Genomic DNA, 23,546 nt, shown 5'->3' with positions numbered 1-23,546 from the left:
TCTTTGCTGCTGGCTCCCTGTAAAGTGTAAACCGATAAGAACCGTGTTTTATTTAGACATGAATTTTATGTCAGTACTATACGATCCAAAAAGGTTAGACGGTCTTTATTATATGGCGATATATTTCCGATACATTCCACGGTGAAGAGTGATACGGTGAACTGCATACGTACAAGTTTCCGGAGACGAAAAGACGTACCCTACAATGTACCTACATGTATATTATTTTTAACACTACAACAGGGCATGAGGCCTCGTGAGATGGTATAGTGAAATAATATTGTCATTATTAGTGAAAAAATATCAGATACCCAATATGAGAAAATTACATAAATATATTGTGACCTCACAGGGATCGAACCCGGATGATATAATATGAAAGAGAAGCTGAAAAAAACACTTCTAGAGCTAATTTTAAAATTAACCGCAAGCTAATTTGCATTGCGGATTCATTTTTAGATAAATGCACAATTATTTTCACCCGTGTCTGTCGAAAAAGATGTGATTTATGGTTGTTTTATTTTAAATCGTTCAGTTTGCTATGCCTTTTTTATCAATAAAAATATTTATATTCTTTTTAACACTGCAACAGTTCTAGAGGCCCAATGACAGTAGTGTATTTAGTAATATAAGTGAAACTTTGAGAAAAGTAAATAAATATATTGTGTCCTCACCGGGCCAAACCCGGAGCTCCCAGATGAAAGGACAGCGCCTCACGCACTAGACCACAAGGGCCGCTAAACGTCCCTAATCTCACCAATATGGTCATGGGCAGAGAAAGATGGATAATGATGCTCATCCAGTTAGACTTAATAGAATCCAACATATACGTATGTTGAAAATTGCAAGATGCTTATTACATCCTCTGGGAGTTTTCTGTAATGTTAGCTGAAATGTAAGAGCTACCCACGCCTCTACGAAATCAAGTTTCTCCGAAGGGAAACTGTTTGATTTTACTGTGATAAAAAAAACTCCATTATGATTTAGTCTAGATTGGTGTAGATTATAGTAGTAGTATATTTCAAACTAAGGTCTAGGAGCCTTGTATACTTTGTTGCACTCCTTTTACACCCTAGGTCTTGGGGAGTTCTTCCTGGTCGTTGCCAGTACAGCTTGGAGGGCGCGTCTGGTTGGCTTACACCTGCAAGACTTGGGATACACGGCGGATGGTGGAGGTAAGGTATGTAAATATGTGGATAGTGATTCAACATAAACGGTAAGTAGGTACATACGATACAAATGAGTTTGGCGGTAGATGAATGGATGAGGTAAAAAGTCGTTGTTGCTTGGATGCGGTGAGGGGGAATTTAATTTATCGTTACAAGAATAAATAAATACAATAATAAAGATGACCGCGTGAGGTTATAATCGCGAGTGCTATACTGGTGAGATTGATGTGATCGATAGATTGATTATATTAAGACGGTACTTCAGTGAAACGGCAAATAATTTTCAACTATAGGTGCGACGAAATTTTGGACTCGCTGGCAATCGGAGAGCGAGCGTCAAGCTGTGAAATCGTTAATTTGTTTCGTGATGGCGACGGGGGTATCAATTCTTAAATCGTTTAAAGATGACTAAAAAACGTTACCCAGAAAACACGTCAATGAATATATTATTATTGTTACTAATAGAACAATAAACAGAACATTAAATGGACGCATGTTGGATTTATATGACAAATTATATTTCGTTCGGCACGCGTCATTTGCACAATCCGCGCATCGCCTAGCCACGATCTTTTTAGAACATGCCTCAATTGAAGCATAGCCTTAATGAACTGAGAGACTTTATTCGAGTAGAACGTCGGTTGACTATCTACGTCGAGTGACGGACTCGATGAGATAGTGAGAATTTATGGATTATCCTTCTTATTTATACTAACGCAGTCCATATATTAAACTAAAGATATTGCCGCAATTAACAAATTATTATATACACTACTGATGTTATGATTGAGGGAATTTAATGCTGACAATCGTTTTCGTTATATTGTTTTATTTTGACAACAAAAACAATACATATTAAAGTGTATAATTGCTACACGAGTATAGAAATAAAACAATTAATATTTTAAGAATATTATTTAAAATATAGAAACGATAATGAATTTATCTTCGAAACATGGATAATAGATTACGTGATCAGTAGATAAAGCAGATGGCTGTTGTATTTTGCAAAATAACTAGGTGGGTACCTGCTATTGCTTATCCAAAAGCTCGGCATTATAGCAAATACCTGTCATATTTTGTATATTATGATATTACTGAAAAACACGTCACCGTGTAGGATAAGGCTTTAAATCACTAAGCCACGTTAAATTGAATGTAGATAATAGTTTGGAAACGTTTTTAAAAATGTAAATATGTGAATATTTTTGGGTTTTTCCGGAAAATTTTGCCCATAAATTTTCATAACATGTCAGAAACATACATTTGTATATAAAAATATATATTTACTTACACCAAATGATATTATAAAAAAAAATATATAGATTCAATAAAGAATGGTGTATTTTTGTAATTTATGTATTATTCATTTCAGAAAAAATACATAGTTGGTTCAAATTAGGAAGTGCAGGATCCATTATTACTAATATTTGGATATATTCTGATACCGTGGCGTATAGGAATCTAGTTTATTATCTATTATTAATACATTACTTTAAAATTTAAAAATATGTCCACCAATATTAACTAAATTTGAAATAACACATTATTTGCATATTGTCAATAAATTTAGACGTGATTTGAAGTAATTTTTAAGAATTAATTCTATCAATTTGTTATACCTACCTTTAATCTATAATATATTACACTAAATTCGAAACTATTCTAGAACTATATTAGTGTATGCTATATCATTTAAAATTAATAGTCAAATAAAAATGTAATCCGTTTTTAGAAGCTTGATATCTGTAAATTCAAAATAATTTTATCATAATATACTCTTTCAGTTAAATAATTACCAAATCGGAATTTAATTTTCACAATATACTCACCTTATGAAAAATTATATTTTATATTTACCCCACTGTACATGCTTATTATGTACTTACTACCTATTAGATTCAAAAAATAAAACATGAATATTTTTTTTTCAACGAGTAATTAACAAGATTGATGAATGTAAACTTATTTATTGAACATAAATACATTGCAAACATCTCAGGAACATCAAGGTAGTGGATCTAAAGTAACGACTATTAGTTGATTTCGTCGTTATTAGGTAGGGTGTACATCACATCAGCCAGAAACCGATGAATGCAGGTTTGAGTTCCCGGTTCTCTCTGACTCTATATTTTTTTAAAGATTTTTACTAATATTTACGTTTCTAAGTTTCCAAAAACAACATTGTTAATTGAGAAAAAACGCTAGCTATTCAATTGATTGCCTGGCTTACCTGTTTTTCAAACCGACCGGATTCCAGCGTCCTGGAAGGCCACTAAATACCATCTATAGAGTGTATACGGCAGAGCTATGGGATGCTAGTTTGACCTGGAACGAAGCAAGAAGACTGGCGAGGGACAGGGATTCTTGGAGGCGCCGCGTAGTGTCCGCGGATATGGCCGAAGAAGAAGAAGAAGATTCAACTAAAGTTTAATTTACCTGTACTTGGAGTAGATAGGGAGAGAAGATTACGATACAATCTTAATGAACAAAGTGAAGATTGTAATTTTGTATTTATTATGTATTTAAAAGAAAAAGTAGAATTTTACAATCTTTTTTTCTACTAATATTTAAACCAATTTTCCAAGATAGCGGCATTTTCCCAAGAGTACCAGAGTGGCATCAGTAAATTCATAACCAGTGGGAAAAAACTGAATCAGAATCAGTCATAAAGATTGTTGTCCCTGACATTTCCAGGTCATGGTAAGTTTGTACAGGCTCGCGAACAGACAATAAACAGAAAATTATTCTTGTAATTTCTCGATTTAGCACCATTTTAAATAATTTCGTTTTACAAAATGTTTTTGGAAAAGGTTAAAAATAAAATAAATACGTAACTTTTTGGCTAAATATAAGTTGTGAAGTTCTCTGGAAAATATTATATACGTAATATGTTTTCTATCATAAACAGTGTGTATGTATTTACCTTTTACTGGAAAATTTTCGGAAAAGCGTGGGAAATAATCTATTTTCAAATACATTTTGTCGTAGGCATATCGATAACTCGAAATATTATGTACTTAAGAAACAAAGTTCAAGTACTCACACTGGTATAGAAGTCATTTTTATTATCATGTTATTTAAGTGGGCTATATATAAAAATTGAGATAATAATTGACATAAAAATAAGCTATTGATTCATTGAAAATAATTTGGCAGTAAAAATCTACTGTCAGGTATAAAAAATACTGTACCTGATAAACAGGTCAATTTAATTTACGTAGGAAATTTCAATAGTAATGTGGACACGTTAGCAGAATAGGTCACCGGCATTATAAAAATGTACTTACATGTATTTTTTTCTACCACATACTAGTATTTAAGCTAATACCTGCTGGCACGTTAGATAATTAGACAACGGTGCTACGAGTATAAACACAAGGATGCAAATTTGCTATAACCACCGTTGGTTAATTATTGACATGTTGGTTTGGTTACAAAATACGTACCAAATTCTATGCTATGTAATGGCCAGTTTACTTATAACTGCAAATTCTTCCATGAACAACAATATAGCTACTTACCGATCATTAGTTTAAGATACTGGCCGTTAGTTTAAAATACTTATTATAAATATTAAGCTCATATTAAACAATTTGCCACTGATTATCGAATAAATTTATTCATCAATTGGCACTTTTTAGTATTTTTGTGTTCAGTGTTTTTTTAAGAAGTACAATAGTAAAACAAGTAAAATATAATATTAGTTGCTAAGTTGCAGACTTTATAATAAATAAGTTTTGAATAGGCAAGCTAGATAAGCATTTGTTCAACGCATTGGGTCATTACACTAGTTAAAAGATATCCAACTAAGAGATCAAGCACGCGACCCTTTATTTTATAGACAGTCAGTCTACCTATTGGGCTACTTTGAGTGCAAATACTCTTTACATCACAATTATTATATATTTTCAATATATCTACTCATCATTCGTTGGTTATATTTATATACTGCCAGTTAATTTAAAATACTTTCAATATTATTATAAAGTATAAGCATAAGTATATTATTTATAGCGACAATAAACTTTTAGAGACTTTTATAAATATCTCTTTACTGTCTGGTATACGTGTGAGAGGCGGTCACTATACTAACAAGGAGTGTCTACCACTTTTCAATAATATTTGTTATACTTGCCAAACATTGGTTAGATATAATGACGATTAATTAAAAATACTTGCCGTATAATTATTTTACACATGGAAGTCTAAATAAAATAACTACAACAAACTATTATACTCAAACTATAAATATCTTACTGCCTGGTATAAATGTGAGATGCGGTCACTTTACTAACACGGACACCGGTACAAATGCAACTTGTCGGTCTTCCACAGAAGTGTCTATCGTTTTCAATAATATTTGTTTAATACTTGTCATTCATTGGTTAGGTTAGGGCTAGATACTCGTACTGACGATTGATTAAAAATACTTGCCGTATAATTTTAAACATAGAGCTGTAAATAATAAAATAACGACGACAAATTATTATAGACTCAAACGAGAAATATCTCCATACTGTCTTGGTCTAAATATGTATGTTTCTAAATGTGTTCTCACTATGTCTCCCGCTTGGTCTCGACTAAGCGATGCGGTAGAAAAATATTATTGGCACCGGGTGTTACATAACCGCGAGCCGCTGCCAACATTTTTTGCACACACTGTATTTATCATAATATGACAGAGGAAAGCTAACCAATAGTGTATGTTAGCGCGCGTGTGTTAGTTATTTCCTATCTGTTCCGCTTCTCGCATATTATTCAAACATGGAAGATTTATGCGAAAAAGTTTAGAGTTTCGCGCCAAATTAATATTTTGAGCTTTCATGCTGTTGTTTTTATATTATATCAACGTGGTTTTGGACTCTGTAGGTGATTTTTCAGTTTATCGTACTCAAAATCTATCACACGGAAGGCCATGGGTTCAAAACTCATATAAATACTAAATCATTTGTCAACATAAATAAAGCGTTTATTAAAAATAATACAAGGTCAAAAATGAATCATTTTTATATTCTTAATCACGTTTTAATCTTAAATGTTTTATTGCCTATTACTATTGTCGTGTATGTATCCTTTATAATTATGATACCTCCACGTTTATACGTGAATGGAGGACCCCTTAAGGATACAGTACGAGCGAAGTTATGGATGCCACATTCATGTTTCTTGTAGTCCGCCAAGCCGGATTTCCCTCTGTCGCCGCTCGATCACGTGGAATGCTCTGTACTTTTATTTGTTAGCGGAATAAATATACCTAATGCTGTTCCTTTTGAGACCAATTCCCCGAATTCAGTAACACGGCTACCTGGCGGGAAAAAAACCCATGGCGGGTAAAAGCCGAAGGTACCCGCCGCGGGCGAGAATGATAGAGAGGGGTGAATGTTCGGGGGTAGATTGAGAGGGACAGCGATAAAACCAAAAAAAGGAGACATGGCCGCGGCACGCGGTAGGTGTCCAGGCTGGCAAGGCAGTAAAACCGAGGCCGTTGGGTAGGATGGACAGGGTGTCTCCGCGTACCATTCCTAGTGTTTTCGCCGATTGTCAAAAATAATTTCAGCGTTCACGTGTTACGAACGTGGAAGGATTAGATCCTTAAATTTTTAATTGCTCATCAATAACAAATTTAGGGCTGTGGCGAAATTATTAATGTGTATTGATATTGTGTTGTGTATGTTTTTTTGTTGTGAACCTAACTGTTAAATATAAAACTCTGTGCTACGAACCACGTGTGTTTCATTGTGAAGATCCAACATAATCAACTGTCAATCCTGCATCTTTACCTAACCTAACCTTACACTGAACGTGCTCTACCGAAACACCAAAACCCAGCTTCAATTGACCGCCCTAAACAATTTCAATCACTGAGCTAGTCGAAGGGTGGAAGCTGGTCGTGTGACTCCCACGTGCCGACCGACGGCACGCTACCAGGGCGTAATTGACGCCTGGCCGACCGGAGAGTCTAGCGCGGAGATCAGATCGGGCTGTGCGGCCCCGACTCCCTTCCCTACCCGGACTTCCGGGGTGTCAATTATATCATAATTATACATCATCATCATCACTCGGGGTCGATTCACTGCTGGATGTTGACCTCACCTAGATTCTTCCACTCTTCTCGGTCCTTCAGAGCAACGTACTTCCACCAAATTTATTGAGCTCGTCTATATATAATAGCGAGTTTTAGGACGGTCCTTTACTACTCCTTGCGTACCCTGAATGAAATGTCAGCCTATTGACATTTCATCTAATTAGCAAACTATGTCACATATCAACGAGTAAACAAGGATAATATAAGGTAGTCGTGATTCCATTAAATACGGCTGTGGCGCTGAGGAAATCACGGAAACGAGTGATAGTCCGTCTGACTGCTGTACCATCGAGAACATATTGGAACAACTATGACGCAGCCGTAAGGGTTGCAAAACCGTCGTCTAGAAAAGTTTAGGCGCATCTCTCGCACGAAGATAAAAATCGAAATCGTAACTCAATATTAATATATATTGAGTTACGATTTCGGTTAATTCATTTTGACTAGAAACGTTTAACTTTCTTAGTTATTAGTCCACGTAACCCGATAGTTTTTGAAAACTTGTACGAATTTTAAAATAAATTATCATGTTCTGAATAGACCAAACTGATAAAGAATAAAAGTGATTCACCGAATATTAAAAAAATACTTACGTGTTTCCCTCATATGGTGAGGTTTCTCAAGATGTTCGATAAAAGTCGAGATATGAGTAAAACACCTGTTGTAAAGCATTTTTTATGTGTTGAATACCAAGTACCTAATAAACTCATTTATAAAGTATCAAAAAGTAAACGCTGTATCTCTTGAAATAAAACTTATGTAAAGCCGTGTGCGGACAGACAAAAAGTTGATAATGTCATAAAAATATCATCACAAAACCTTTTGCGATCAAAAAGAGAAACGCGACTTTAGGCAGACCTGGATGGAGGAAGATGCTGAAAAGGTCGAGAGGAGAGGATGAAAATATTGGTTACATGTAAAATTTACGTTAAATATTTCACCGTGGCACAGTTAACCGCGAACTTTATATCGGAAAGAGATGACCGTATACTATACGGTCTCCAATTTTATTAGATTCAATATCAAATTTAATTCAATTTTCATACCTGATTTTGGCAAAATTCTTGAATTCAAGAATGAAAACCTGACCTAACCTAACCGAACCAAACGGAATCTAACCTAATCTAACAAATAATCCAGTAAGTATATCGGTTATTTTCAAAGTTTCTGTGCTGCTGGCTTCCTGTAAAGTGTAAACCGACAAGAACTGTGTTTTATTTAGACATGACTTTTATGTCAGTAGGTACTATACTACCCAAAGAGGTTAGATGGTCTTTAATACACGGTCATATATTTCCGATACAACATTCACGGTGAAGTGTGATACGGCGAAATGCATACGTACAAGTTTCCGGACACAGAAAATATTACCATTAATGGTTCAAATGGATTGAATTGTTTAATGAGCGAATCGAGCCATTTTGCCATTTTGATAATGTTGTCAACTTGTGTGTATATAGTCTTTAATATTCACTTCATGAAAATAATAATAAATTACAATGATATTCTCCCCTGATTTTGTACATTGAAGCGGATATCAGTATACTTGGTTTCACCGTTTCATCAAAGCAAAGAGATGTTATGAATCTACATTACAATACTGAATTATTTTGATTCCAGTGAAAGCGTTGTGATATAAATTTCTAACGGTGTTTGAACGGAGCAGTTAGAACCCGAAGCGACAATGTATTCCGGTCCAGATTTTATCGTCTGCCTCGCGATTATTGAGTGGAGTCTATTTGCGAGATCGCTTCTCTCGCTCGAGTAGCGGCTAACAACTCCGGAGGAAACATATTTCACCAAAGATAACGGGATTTATTTGTTTCGTTTGTCAGGTTGGTGGCCTGTCGCAGCGCTATTTTGCGTAATTTATTGTCGCGAGAGTAATGTGATAAATAAAAACGGCTTGATAGCGTTTTTCAAAATGGAAGTGTGAATGAGTGGAAGAACGCCACATTTAAAATAATACAACTATTATAAAAAAAAAATCGAAAATATATTAATTATTGCAATTGCAGGACTATTCTATCATATCACTTAACTCCAAAATAATAAAAAAGTGTGAAAAAGTTCCCGGGAAGTTAACTGTCAGGCGTGATATTTTTTTAACAAGGCTGCTCATGACCATCGCGGGGGCTTAGGATCACTATCACTATTTAGGCCTATCTACAATATAAACGCAAATAATGATTTTTTCTACTATGAAATTCATTAAATAAAGCATACTTTACTCAACCATATCTTTTAAACAGATATAATAATAAATACAACATAGAGCTTTGTGTCACCAATAAATAACCGAAACCGTGGTTAATACAAAACATCCATTTTACAATGTTTTTATTAGCTCGTATTCTTATTTGTCCGGTGGTTCTTTGTCCAGTACAAATCTTGCAATTGATTTTTAACAAACTTCCCGACTAGCTAGACATTTGAAACTTTTAGAATATATCAGAACACGATGCCGATGCATTTTTTTTAATACTTTTAGCCATCTTAAAGTAGAATTGAATTCATTTAAAGTTAATTTTGTTTTGTATGTAAAGTTATTTCGACACCATTATTGGTTGCTAGAAGTCTGGGGTTCTAGCAACTAAATTATTAATATATACGTGCGTTACTATGGAAATCAATATGACATGTCAAGTACATTTTTTTTGATCGTTTAAGCTAGTCCAGTCAAGTTTATATGGTTCAACAGAAAATTTAAAAACGTCGTATATAAAAAGTTCTTTTTATCTTGTAATTATTTGTAATTAGGCCGCTGTGATCCTAAGCCACCGCCGAATGGTAACCGCGAGCTGTCATATTATGTCGTTGAGTAGCACAGTTAATACGTCATACTTGATTCCAGTTGCATCAGATTAGAATTTCCAATTGAATAATAAAAAAAAATAATAAACAACATTCTCCGCAACATTTTATTGTTTTTGGGACCCATCCTTCACCGCATTCTAAGCCGAAACGACTCTAGATCAAGGCCTGCGTCTTCGAGCCTTGACTATAAAATTATAAGTGTTATCAATAATGAAGTTTGATTTTTTTGCTGCGCTCATTGAGATACCTTTACTCTCCTTACACATTATACGGTTTTGGCCATACGGAAAAAAACGGTCAAAATCCAAATCGGATTGCATGATTTTTTTAGTCACTAGCTCAATTTGTGGTTGATTGTTGTGTTGACTTATCGGTGACCGTCCGGATGCCGTGACAATGGACGGCTGCTATAAATACGTCACCGTTTCGGTTTTTAACCGACCGTCGCCGAGTAATGTGAAAAGGCCTTACAAACGAAAATTGTACAGAGTTCACGTTCAGTAAGGCTTACTTGCATCATAGCGATATAATGTCTCATTGGCTGAAAATCGCTCGAACTAAACAGCCGTATGAAGCCCCTGATTGCCTTACGAACTGTCAGAAATTAAAAACGCTTTAAACGTATACGAATTTAATAAAAATCAATGGTTACCACGGTCTAATCGAGAAATTATAAAACGACACTAATGATAATGTGTCATTTTCCTACACATGTCCTCGACATTGGTAGCATGGAACACTCAAAATAATTCAAAGTTGTTTACTCAAGCCCGCTTTATCTGGGAAATTTGTACAGTGAGTGAGTAAATAAATTGTTGTGATTTCCATAGAAATGTTATTTTCTATATACATCGCTACATGGCGCACAATTTTTAGGTCACGTTTATTATTTTTTCGTAGATCGCTTATCTTTTCGAATTATATAGACAAATTCTATATTTGTGATTTGTTACATTGTGTATTTCTGAACCAAGTCAATTTCGATTCGAACAACATGCGTTGTGTAAAAATATCATCACATCATTATGAAGCCACATTTATACTATTAATTATGCGTATATATACGTTATTAATTTTATTTTTAACTTTTACAAAATAACAATATATCAACGTTAGATAATAAACTGACTAAATTGAAACCAAGATTTAACACTATATGTTAACTACGATCATTTCGTTGATTATTCTATAGATATGAGATGGAGATTTGTAGGGCGTTGTATATATATTTTCAATAGATAGTAATTTTTGATAAACATGATAAAATACAATCGTCACAAATAATGTTAATTAGTCTGTTACATTCGTAAATATTTAATAACAACGTGAGAAATAAGAGACATATTTAATAGTATGAAAATATTGATCGATAATAATATAGTAACCTGGGAAGTGATTAAATGCGAAAACCATGGATCAATGCTTTGACGCCAGATTCTGGTATACCTATGCCTTAATGGCTGCCAGATCATAAGATGCAATACATACAAAAATCGTTCGATGTCCTCAATCACAGAAAAAAAGAATATATTGCATCATTTTCATCCTAGAGCAGGAGTGAAAAGTTATTTCTACACACAGACTTATGATACCGAAGGAAAATCCTAAAATGGACTTTTGTATAATATTATATTTCAATTTTGTTATTTCAAAAATTAAATTTGGATGTATATAATTGGTTAAGTACCTACATTTATTTTTAAAAAGTCGATTTACTGTAAATTAATTGATTTCTATCGCGCATCCCTACTACTACATACAAATATTTTATTTTGCTTTGTTGGAATATATTAATAATACGACAATAATAATTATTACTTATATTTTATGTTAATATGGGCAGTATAATATTCTGGAATGAATCGTAAAATTTACGACTTGGTTTTACGATGAAACCTCTGTTAGTAGGCATTTGGAGTAATCTGATGCTTCACCAATATAATATAATAATATAGGTAATATCATTGCTATTATGATTATTCGTGTAGACATATTTTCGATATTTTCAGGTTTATTGATATTTATCATAAATTTAATTTAATAAAACATGCCTCATGTATTCCAGTCACATAAAACGGAAATAAGTATGGTCTGAAACATTTTTCCATCAATGTATTTTCTTAATAAAAATCCAATATCGTATTGAACGAAAATCGATTCGAACTAAAAATATATTTGACATACTATCAATTTATATAAAAAATATTGGACCATAATCATCTAAATGCGGTCATCCATAGACTAAATTATATTGTCCGGGTTAAATTACTATTCTTATTTTCAATCAATACGATTGTGTTGAATCTAGTGCAGAGGTCACGTAATAGTGGCAGGGACTATAAAGGCTCGAAAAATACAAATTAAAATTGCCTTATTTTTTTTAGAATTAGAATTAGAATTTCTTAGAATTATTAATAACCATGTCCTTGCTTTTTCCTACAAGGTGATTGTTAGTAATTTTGAATAATCACAAACACCCAGGCTTTGAGGTTTGTAAAATGCTAAATTTTAACAGCGGCAAGAGAGGTAGGTGCTGTTAAAATATAGTATTTATTGCAACAATTACAAACATCTTAATGTAATTGTTACAATAAGTGCTAATACTTTGATATAAACCTACCCTTAGTTTGATAATATTTATCACTTTATCACTTTAGTGGTCGATAAGTATAGATCAGACCCACTGATGTAAAAATGTCGTGAATAAAGTTATTGTCATTTTAATTTGAATATAGTATGAATAGCTTTTAACATCTTATATTCCTTGAGAGAAGTTTAATTTTTATATTAAGAACAATTAGTTTGTTTTGGTTATTTTTTTATGTTTTAGAGGGTGGAGGGAGGTTTATTTAATATAATTATTTATTAGAGTTATAGACCGAACTCATTATCTAAATAATTACTTTGTAATTTTATCCTTTCCCATTTAGATATATATACTGTAGAGTGTAGAGTAAACGGATTGGACGGTACAACCACAATTTAGGTGAAAAAAAAATCTATAGGCTAAAAATACTGGACATTATTGCAGATACTTCAATTTTATGAAGTCAATACTGATCATTAATATCAAAAAACTTACCATATTGTTATAATATACTGGCCATCTATTTATTTCAAGCCCAAAAATATTTATTGTTAATGTACCCACTGATATGAAATATTCTGTCTTCAATTCAATGCCTGACTTTTAAGTACCTACTGAGTTACTGACATTTATATTTTAAAACGTTTTTATTAGCTCGTATTATTGTTTGTCCGGTGGTTGTTTGTCCAGTACAAATCTTGCAATCGATTTTTAACTAACTTCCCGACTAGCTAGACATTTGAAACTTTTAGAATATATCAGAACACGATGCCAATGCATTTTTTAAATACTTTTAGCCATCTGTAAGCAGAATTGAATTCATTTTCAGTTAATTCCGTTTTGTATGGAAAGTTATTTCAGAAAAATCCGTAAAAAGTAAAAGTATTATTGGTTGCTAAGGGGGTGGTCCTATCAACTAAATTATTAATATATACGTGCGTTACAATGGAAATCAAAATGAAATGTCAAAATGACATTTCAGTATTCTATATTTGTTTGTTTTTTATTTACTTCATATCAAGTACAAGTTTGAGCATATTGAGCATAATAATTCAACAGAAAATTTAAAAACGTTGTACTTATATAAAAAGTTCTTTTTGTCTTGTAATTATTTTAATATAAAGTCAGTATTTCCACAACACTTAAAACTTAATTCACCCTATCATGGTTTTTTTCATCGGAGTAGGTATATAGTGTAATACTTCTCTCAGTCCATCGATATAATATTAATCCGCGCCTCCTATCATGCGAGACCTGCAACGTGTAGATCGATTGTGTAACATTGGTAATTGCAGATATACCTATATTTTTATAAATACTGACGTGAAATATTCAGGCATCATCACATACAATAATGATATATACAATGGAATAGAATTTGCCAATGTAGGTATACAATGGAATTAACAAGAGATGTGACACTTGACGCGAATAAAATTGTTCGCTTGGCAGTCGGCAGTCACGTGACCAAGGCGTGTCCGCTACTGTCCGGCTCATAGACTCCGTTTCAGTTGAAGATTCCAATCACACAGATTGTGTGATATTCATCAATTCATCGATCAATATATAGTGGAGTTTTCATAACGTTTTAAAACGTCAAACGATTATTATTATCCAACTCTCTGCTGAAAGTTCAATAATAATGGATAGCAAAACAGCCGCAAAGATCTATCGGACGGAGATAAGCGACACGTAAACGAAAAAATCCGTAGCACATGTGGACAATACAATTACTTACCTATATTATGTAGTATCATCACCATCAAATAATAGATCGGTAAGGCTTGTAAACCGATGTTTTATTATAATTGAGAGGTATAAAAAGTTGTGCTAGGATTTAGATAATAATTGTCGATAGCCCAGATCTAAAAAAAACAAGATGCCAGCGGGTAGCTGCGCAATAAACGATCTCCTTTATCGGACATCACGCCAAACAATACATGTATTTAGCATTATAGTATAAGAGTCTACGTATTGATCGAACAAAATATATATTACCTGAGGTAGGGAGAACGACCTTGACCATTATCGGCGGCCTTCATACGTAAGGCGCTGGCCATTCATCCGGGGGCTCCGTGTTCGACTCGGTAGGGTCTAAATATATTTATGTGATTTTTTCAAATCCTGGTGTTTGGAATTATTTCATTCTTTTATTATTAATTATACTATTATTTCACTACACTACTGCCATCGGGCGTCAGTTTTTTTTAGAATTAAGTATTAATAATCATGTCCTTGCTTTTTCATACAAGGTGGCTGTTTTTTGAACAATCACACCCAGACTTTCAGAAAATCACATAAATATTGTGTCCTTTCGGGAATTGAACCCAGAACTCTCGGGTGGAAGGCCAGCGCCTTATGCACTGCACCATAAGAGCCGCCCGCCATGGCATTTTGTAGATGTAGTGTTAAAAAGAATAAATATATTATATATTATTTGTGTTTCAATTTATATATTATAACCAAGGAACAAAAAACTTAGAAAAGTGTGTAACCTTCTAAGCGTGGCTGTAATAAAGTACGATTCGTGAGTATGAATAAATGTGGAATAAATATAATCATGTTTTAAAGAATACGTTATTTTAAATATGTGTGGGTGTATCATTATATACATATAATTTTGTCATGTAAACAAAACACGCATTCAATATTGGTTATATTGTTTTCGTAACTACACCGGAATCATCATACATAACAGGGTGTATACAGTTCTGGCCGGATGCGTTAAATTAGTGGACGTAACAACTAAGCTCGGCGCAGTCCATTCATTTTAAACTCTAATAAAAACTACAATGGATACTATTTTTTCGCCAACGGTATATTGGTGACAGTACTGTAATAAGACGTTTACTGGCCCTTAAATGACAAACTACGCGATTAGGTGTACGCCGACGAAGAAGTCACCCTTGACTTGCCGTGTTGGAGGTCATCGTTAACAGATTCACCACCAACTAGAATCGTTTGGGCCTTCATCTGAAAGTGGTGAAGACCAAAACCATGAATGCAATACTGTATGCATTGACTCCGATGCTCCTTTACGGATTTTCAGTCTTTCTATCTAGGTAATTTAAATAGATATTTAGGTAGGAATTGCAGGAGAGTGGGTTGGAATGATTTTGATGGAGGAGGGGGTTTCTTTAGAATGGACACTATTTTGGTACAATTTACATGTAATCAGCGCTTGAAATTGACAGGAAGGCACCGGAGCACAGCTCCTGTTCATGAAATCCCCGAGATTATCGCTCTGTCTTGTGGAAAAATAAACAATTGCATTTCGATTCGTGAATTATTAAAAAGTGATATAATCATGTAAGTAATATTTAAATGCAATTTTTAAAATTTATACGAAACTTATCGGAATCATATTAAAAAATAATATGTATGACGTTACGTAAACCTCAATTTTCATCTACCCGGCAACATTATGCCCAAATCTTGCATGCAACAAAACTGTCCCATTAAACCGTCTAATCTTAGCAGGTATATAACAAAAAATCGAATACATACACCATTTTTATATAATACTTACATAAAACTATCACATACATATGTATGTTAATATTTTCGGAAAATTATTGAGCGGTCCAGTTCGTCAAATTGTCAATTTCGAACTCTGCATGTAATCCACTTAGTGGAGGCTGTTTTAACATATTTTTGTGTTTACTAGAAATGGATGTTAGCCACTTGCTCAACCTATTAGTTCCATATTCTGGATCCAAACACAAGATTTATGTAAAATTTCCAGATCCGAAATCTATTAAACGACATTTACTAATTGTATTTAAGTCACGTGTATATCCAATTGTCAATCTAAAATGCGAAAGTTCTGGATTATAATCTTATGTATTTTTTCCCCTCAATTCAATTCGATTTTCATTAATTATAACGGAACAAAAACAGAAAGACAAATAGATAAAAAATTAAAATTATAAAACTGCTTAGGTAAATTATCAAAAACCTGATCAAAGTCAAATATTTTGAGGGTACAAAATATATACACTTCCATTTTATTATTTGTATAGGTTTTCATATTTTATTGCAAGTATAAATATTTATCTACTCGTTTTGTAATTAATTTACCACACAACTATTTCTTCATTCAATTGCATGTTGATTGGCTATAAACTAAATTCGCCCCTGCTTTAATAATGTCGTGAATAATGGAATATTTAATTGGTTCGGAAGCATTTTCTGCCAACAAGGATAATTACTTCCGTCTTTTAGCAGCGTCGCAGCCACTAATTTCGTAAAAAAAAAGCATAATAACCTACAAGATAATCAATTATAATTTACAGTCCGCTTTGAATACCTATACTTTACGATCTCTTTGGTCAATTAGTCTGAATTCAGCACGATTTTTATCATACCAATTCACTTCCCACCTTAATCAAAAAATATTATTACTGACATGACATAACACATCTAAAATATAGAAAAATTTTCAGTTCTTTAGTACGCAATATTTTCTTATTACTTAACGAATATAGTCAGTGACGTCCCGTGGGGGTAGGCAGATTGAGCTTCGCTTGTGGGCGGCAGTTACATGAAGGTCGGCAAATCGATCTTTAGACATAACATATAGAAAAAAACAAACTACATAAACTTAATAATAACGGAAATATCTTGCTATTAAAAAAATCAGCTCACTGGTTGGAAACAAAATGTATTAATTACTATACAATTTGTAAAGTTTGCGATGTCTACTTTACTTCCCCTGTTTTTCGGTGTCACGTGAGTCAGATTTGCAAATTATATTTGAATTATAGGTAGATACACACTTTACTTGATTTTGTGTAAAATGTTTGCCAGTCACTCGAGAGTTTTGGAAGTTGTCAGGTGTATTTTTAAATGTATCTAAAACCGTGGACTTGTAATAATGTAAGTATATTGAAGCAGAAGTTGTAAGTAATGTATCTATACAACACATTTCTTAGATATAGAAAGGATTATAAAAAAAACTGTAAGTATAAAAAAAATGTGACGGCATTTTGTCGCTACCTAGGGGCGGCATTTTCTTTAGGGACGTCACTGAATATAGTAGATGCTTGTTGTTGACAAATCAGTAAGTAGATACATCTCAGTGGCGAATACTCAATTATTAAAATCCTACCGTATTATGAAAAATATTTCTTTAATTGTATATTAATTAAAAGTATTTAAATAATAACTTCATTATTTTATATTCTACAAAAATAATATAATTTGCCATCGACATCTGTCTGTTGGTATGTCATTGTAAATTTATTGCCTTTTTGCATAACCAGACCGACAAGTGTATGACTTTAATACATAACCAGCTGTTGCACTATCTTATAATAGACTAATGCAATAAAAAAAGGCTCCAAGTCATTTCGAATATGTCCCACCTATTGTAAAACATACACACACACGTAGAGTTGGGTTTCGGGAATTCTCGAGAATTTTTCGAGATTTTCAATCCCGAATCTCGAGAATTGAAATTTTTAACATTTCGGGAAATCTCGGATCTCGAGAATCTTTTCTCGGGGTTCGGGATTTCTTTATTATCAAATATTAATAGAAAAAACGATTTTCTATATGAAAAAGTGGACAGAAAACACAAAACGTTCAAAGACTGATCGGGGCATTTAACACAATTAAGCCAACGTCGACTCAAAATGAGCGCAATTTTTGCAACATCAGGAAATTTTGTGTCTCAAAAGCGTACGTGATTGACAGTGTTTTTTGAAATTCTATTTTAACGCATTCGCTGCTGAGTAGATAATGATTTTTTAATTAGCACATTTAAAATGCACGTTAATTACATCGATCGGCCGCCTGGTCATTACGCGCATGTGCGTCTTCAGCGTCCAAAGTATTAATAAGTAATGTTTTTAATCATTTTTGTTTTCCTACTTCTATTTGATTTGTCTTCTTACATAAATAAAAAAATCATATTATTTTGGAATTTGTCTGTTTTTAAACTGATTTAAGGATTTTTACAGGTTTTTTTTTAAATTTCCCGATATCTCGAGAATTCTTTTACGGAAATCCCGAATCTCGAGATTGAGAATTTCTCGGGAAATACCCAACTCTACACACACGATGTCAAAATCAGTATGATACTATCACGCCTGAGGTTAAAGGTATTTAAGCCTAACGAGCTCTACTGTGCTTAACTCATTTAGTGCTTACACCGCGACTGGCGCGTTTGCAGTAGTTGGTCATTAGATATAATTATCATGATATTTAAATGTGGTAATTAAAAAGTAATTAACTGGTCAGCAGTGAATGTATTAAAGCGGAATAGTTTTTGTAAATATATACATTAATTAGGCAAGCTGGACTCGATGTCAAAAGTCTATCGTGACAGTTTTCGTAGTAAATATATTATACAGAATATACGATATCATGTCACACATAGGTACATATTATTATACTTAGTAATCCTTTTATTGGGTAAAGCCTTATGGTTAGTGGTAACGTTTTATAAAAGTTCTCTCTATTAAAAGTTTATTTATAATATCAACATTGAACAAGCATTATTTTATTCGTATTTGTATTGTAATGGGGTCTAATGGGGTAGTGCAGTACTGCACGACACTGTATCCTGATAGTGTCGCATAGCCTCTCCTACTCAATTCCTATCTCTACCCCCACGTGGTGAACTCTGGAAACCTGAGCAACTACACCTAAGATCAGGTAGTCAACCCTGGTGGAAGGTGTAGTCAGGGCTAACGGAGAAGGAAGAAATGGCTCTCCGAAAAGGGGGTTCGGCGTGGGGCTAACAACCTCATCCCGTAAAAAACACATTGTTACGAAACACAACAACAGCCTCGGAAACCGGACACTAAACTCGGACAATCTGGCAAACGCTTTAAGTAAGTACGATTTGGAACATGGAATACATTATCACTCTATCGTCCAGGACCACTTAAACTCCTTACAGAACAACTTATTATTCTGGGGGTTCCGAATTGAAAAGCGGCCACACTGGATAGGGACAGGTGGAGGGAGCTGTTGGAGGAGGCTAAGACCCACACCGGGTTATCGCGCCCCTGATGATCATGATTTGTATTGTAATAATATATTTTTAAATTTTCAATTTATTCTTTGTATGGGTTCTACAATCATTAATATTGCTGTCCGTGAATGTAACAATCGTTTAGCACACGCCTACCTCCACCACGAAGGCTATTGCAGATTTGTTTTCAATACCATGAAAAGAAAAATGCATGTCTTTATTTGCACTCCCTAATTTTATTATCACCGGCCGCCACTGATTATGACTATGATCAAAACCAGATATTTTTATATAGGTATAAAATCAAATTGATCATCAACTACCTTTTTATCAAAGAAAGAGAGATTCTTCTATAAAATTAGCTTCATCACAATCTTTATAAATCACGTTGTATGATAAAAAACTTTAAAACGAGACCAAAACTATCTTCTGTTTATTTTATATCGAAAAAAGGTCTATTTTCAACACTGGCCAATTATATGCAATCCACTTAACAAGTACCAGAATAAAATATTCATCTTGTTTCTCTATAGCCAATACTATATTTGAACATACATAATTTTGAAAAACACACAAAAGTAAGCTACCCCGGCAGGGAATCGAACTCTGCATCTCTTGGGTTTACGTCCGGGCATTTATCCTTTATGCTACAAGGCGACGTACTAATTGAGTCAAATTTTAACTATTGACCTTTTTAATACCTGCTTATCAGCGCTCTTCGAAATCAAGCTACTATGGCAATCGATTTTTGTTTATTAAATCAAAGTAGGTACCTACTACTTTAATTACTTTTTCAAAAAGGATTTTTTCTATTGGTTATAATATATTTTCTCAGAAGTGTCTTTCAAAATTATGTATGTTCAATAATTAGAATGGTACATTCTTAACTCTTGTGAATTATTCGTTGAATAAAAGAAATAGTGAATTACAAATTATTAGCAAGTTCAAGTAAGTTACATCATAAAAATATTGGTGATAGCCGTGACGTCGGTTAGTAATTAAAGTAGTATGTACCTACTTTGATTTAATAAACAGAAATCTTCTTGGTTCTTGGAGAAACTAACCTAATCTACATTAATTCAACATTTATATTTTGTTATGACAGTGCACGTTTATTTATAATGCACACAAAATTACATTCATAATATTTTTGTCGTAATCCATGTTAATTTTTTTCGGTGATAACCTGATAACTGATAATAAAATTTCTTATCGCATTAAAAATGTTGAATGGACTTCGTATTTTCGCTATCAGCTGTTAAACCGGATATGCAATGAAGTGCGTAATTGCGACCGCAATGCTCGCTCGATCGCAGGAAACTCTCTTTGGTTATACGTTATACGGATAACCCGCGGGGATTCTAGACCATCTCATTTCGTCGTTCAAATTTTAATATGAAATTATTCAAGTGTGACAGTTAGGTGATAACTGATAGGTAAGTGATAAGAACGACACGCTAGGTACTTATATATCCAAATGAAATATTCACACATGTTAATTATTTTGTAATTCTATTAATGAGCAGTCAATGCACAATTTTGGAAATCGGTTTTGTTTGCTGCACCTATCTAGCGAAAAAACATAAATATGAGCGCCCGTTGTGGTTGAGTGGCAGAATATCATCTTCTTTGATTCCGTTTGAACCTTGTGTTATATGGACAAATAGGTAATAAAGATATTCAAAAACCTTTTCGGGAGGCGACCAAACATATGAATATTTTGTAAAAGCTCGGTAATATTTATTGTGACGTGATTGTAGAACGAATAAAAATAATGAAATATTTATGAAGCATTTTTCTCCACGTCGCAGTTTGGACAGAAATTTGTAGAGAGATGTGCGTGAGTTCTTTTACCTGGCCATTCCGGCAAGTGAAAAACCTTCCGCGTCCAAGTAATGCATCAACTCTATTATGACCAGGAGTCTTCCCAACTTTATCGGGAGTCCTGATGATAATCTTCCCAAGTAATCGAAATAGGTGTCTCACTCAAGACAAGCATTTATCCTGAATATGTAGTCTCACAGACTAATACACTATCATGCTTGTTCTTTGGTTATTAAATAATATCTGAAAACTACCAATAGGTAAGTATCAAAATTAATTATTTTAACAACTTCACTTGATATTTCTTGAATTAAAAATTTAGTAACATTAACTAACTAAAGGAAAATCGCTATTTTATTCAAAAGTGGGTATGTTTATTATATACGTGCAAAGCATAGAAAACGTTGACATTAGCACTGTAGGGTGTAGCGTGTAGATTTGGAATTAGTAGATAATATGTATATACAAATTTTTAAACATAAAACAGAAAATAAACGAAGTGCTTCTTTTTAAATAATAAAAAAGTGTATGAGAATCTTTGGCGAAGGTATCCAAGGAGAAGGTTGCATGAGAAATGCATTTAATTCACGCTCTGTTAACTCCTACAGGGGTGCGCCATTACTGAAATGGATTCAAGTTTCAAGAGTAGAATATTTATAGTGTTGTATTTTATGAATACCGTATGCTTAAATAATAGTCTAAAACGTTGGAATCCAAGCTTAAGATAAAAGATAATAGACGGTTCATTGATTCCAATGCCTTTGAAATATCATATATTATTCATAATCCAGCTAATTCGTGATACATCAGCTGTTTGTGAATAAATGAAGACTGGTTAAAAACATTTTCAATATTTTGATCGAAATGTTCATGGAAAACATCGCAAAGATGTATCATGGCTTCTACTTGGCATACTAGCGGCTGTGCACGTACATGGATTTACTTCCAGCAATAGTACGTATTTTAAACTATCGCAATAATAACGAACTACACCGCGCAGAGTGATCTTGAGATTAAGCCGGCTCGCACATCACAACTCGCCTCGTGTGCCTTACCGCCATAAATCAAATTTTCCGAGAACACGCGGCCAGTGTTGCATGACTCAACTCGCACATCTATCTAGCGACAGTCGCGCGTAGCCTTCGAAACGTATTGATATTTCAATGCGGCGATCGGCGAGCCGGTATAGGAATGACCAATTCGTATGTGTTTCTTTGTGACTTCCACCCTCCGACTCGGAGCCCGAGAAGGATGCAACATGTCGAATGCAACAGCCAGATGTTTTTTCAGACGAAACAGTTGCATTCGGTCAATCTGCGAAGCTCCATTTGGCAACACTTGTTATGTTGTTTCGTTAAATAACGATGACGTCACATCGACGTATTCGACACGTTTTTAGGCGAGACGAGTTCCAATGTGCGAGCCGACTTAGGGGACGCTCTACAGAAATGCCCTTGAGAATTGAAAATATGATATTTTTATATGTGGTCCGAAATAGTTGGTCTACTAGTAATATTAAAAAGTTGCCGCCGATACGTGCCTCAAAAGTAATGGTTACTAAATTAAATTTAAAACAAATAAACTCGTTCCAAGTAAACGAGTATGGGGTAACCAAAAAATAGTATATTTTAATATACTTAAATGTTACTAAATTCAAAATGTTAATCAGCTGTTTGGTGGGAAGTATTGCAACCAATATAGTGGATATTGTGACATTTTTAAACTTAGAGTTTAGTTTAGTAGTTTAGAAACTTAGAAATAGATTAATAACTTTTTAACCTGAAATTGTACGAGAACTAAACATTCGAAGGATTTTGAAACACATATTATCTACCTACATTTTTATTTCATGTGCTATCCAAAAGAAAAACATTATTAATGAATAGTATTTATTTTTAATGTGTAAGACCTACATAATTATTAAAAAAAAAGGTAAGTATTGTTTAATTCTAATGCATAATTAAAAAAAAAAACTTAGAATATACTATCTAGTGATGTACCCGAGTTTAGTCTGACACTTTTACAAACTAGTAACGCAACTTTACTTTTATAATATGTACTATTGAAATAATATGTAGG

Source organism: Rhyacophila brunnea, unplaced genomic scaffold (genome assembly GCF_057557595.1).
Source record: "Rhyacophila brunnea isolate RB1 unplaced genomic scaffold, BYU_Rbru_1.0 scaffold_14, whole genome shotgun sequence".
NCBI classification, from domain to species: domain Eukaryota; kingdom Metazoa; phylum Arthropoda; class Insecta; order Trichoptera; family Rhyacophilidae; genus Rhyacophila; species Rhyacophila brunnea.
The sequence above is the reverse complement of the archived record's forward strand: the minus strand, read 5'-3'. Positions refer to the sequence as shown.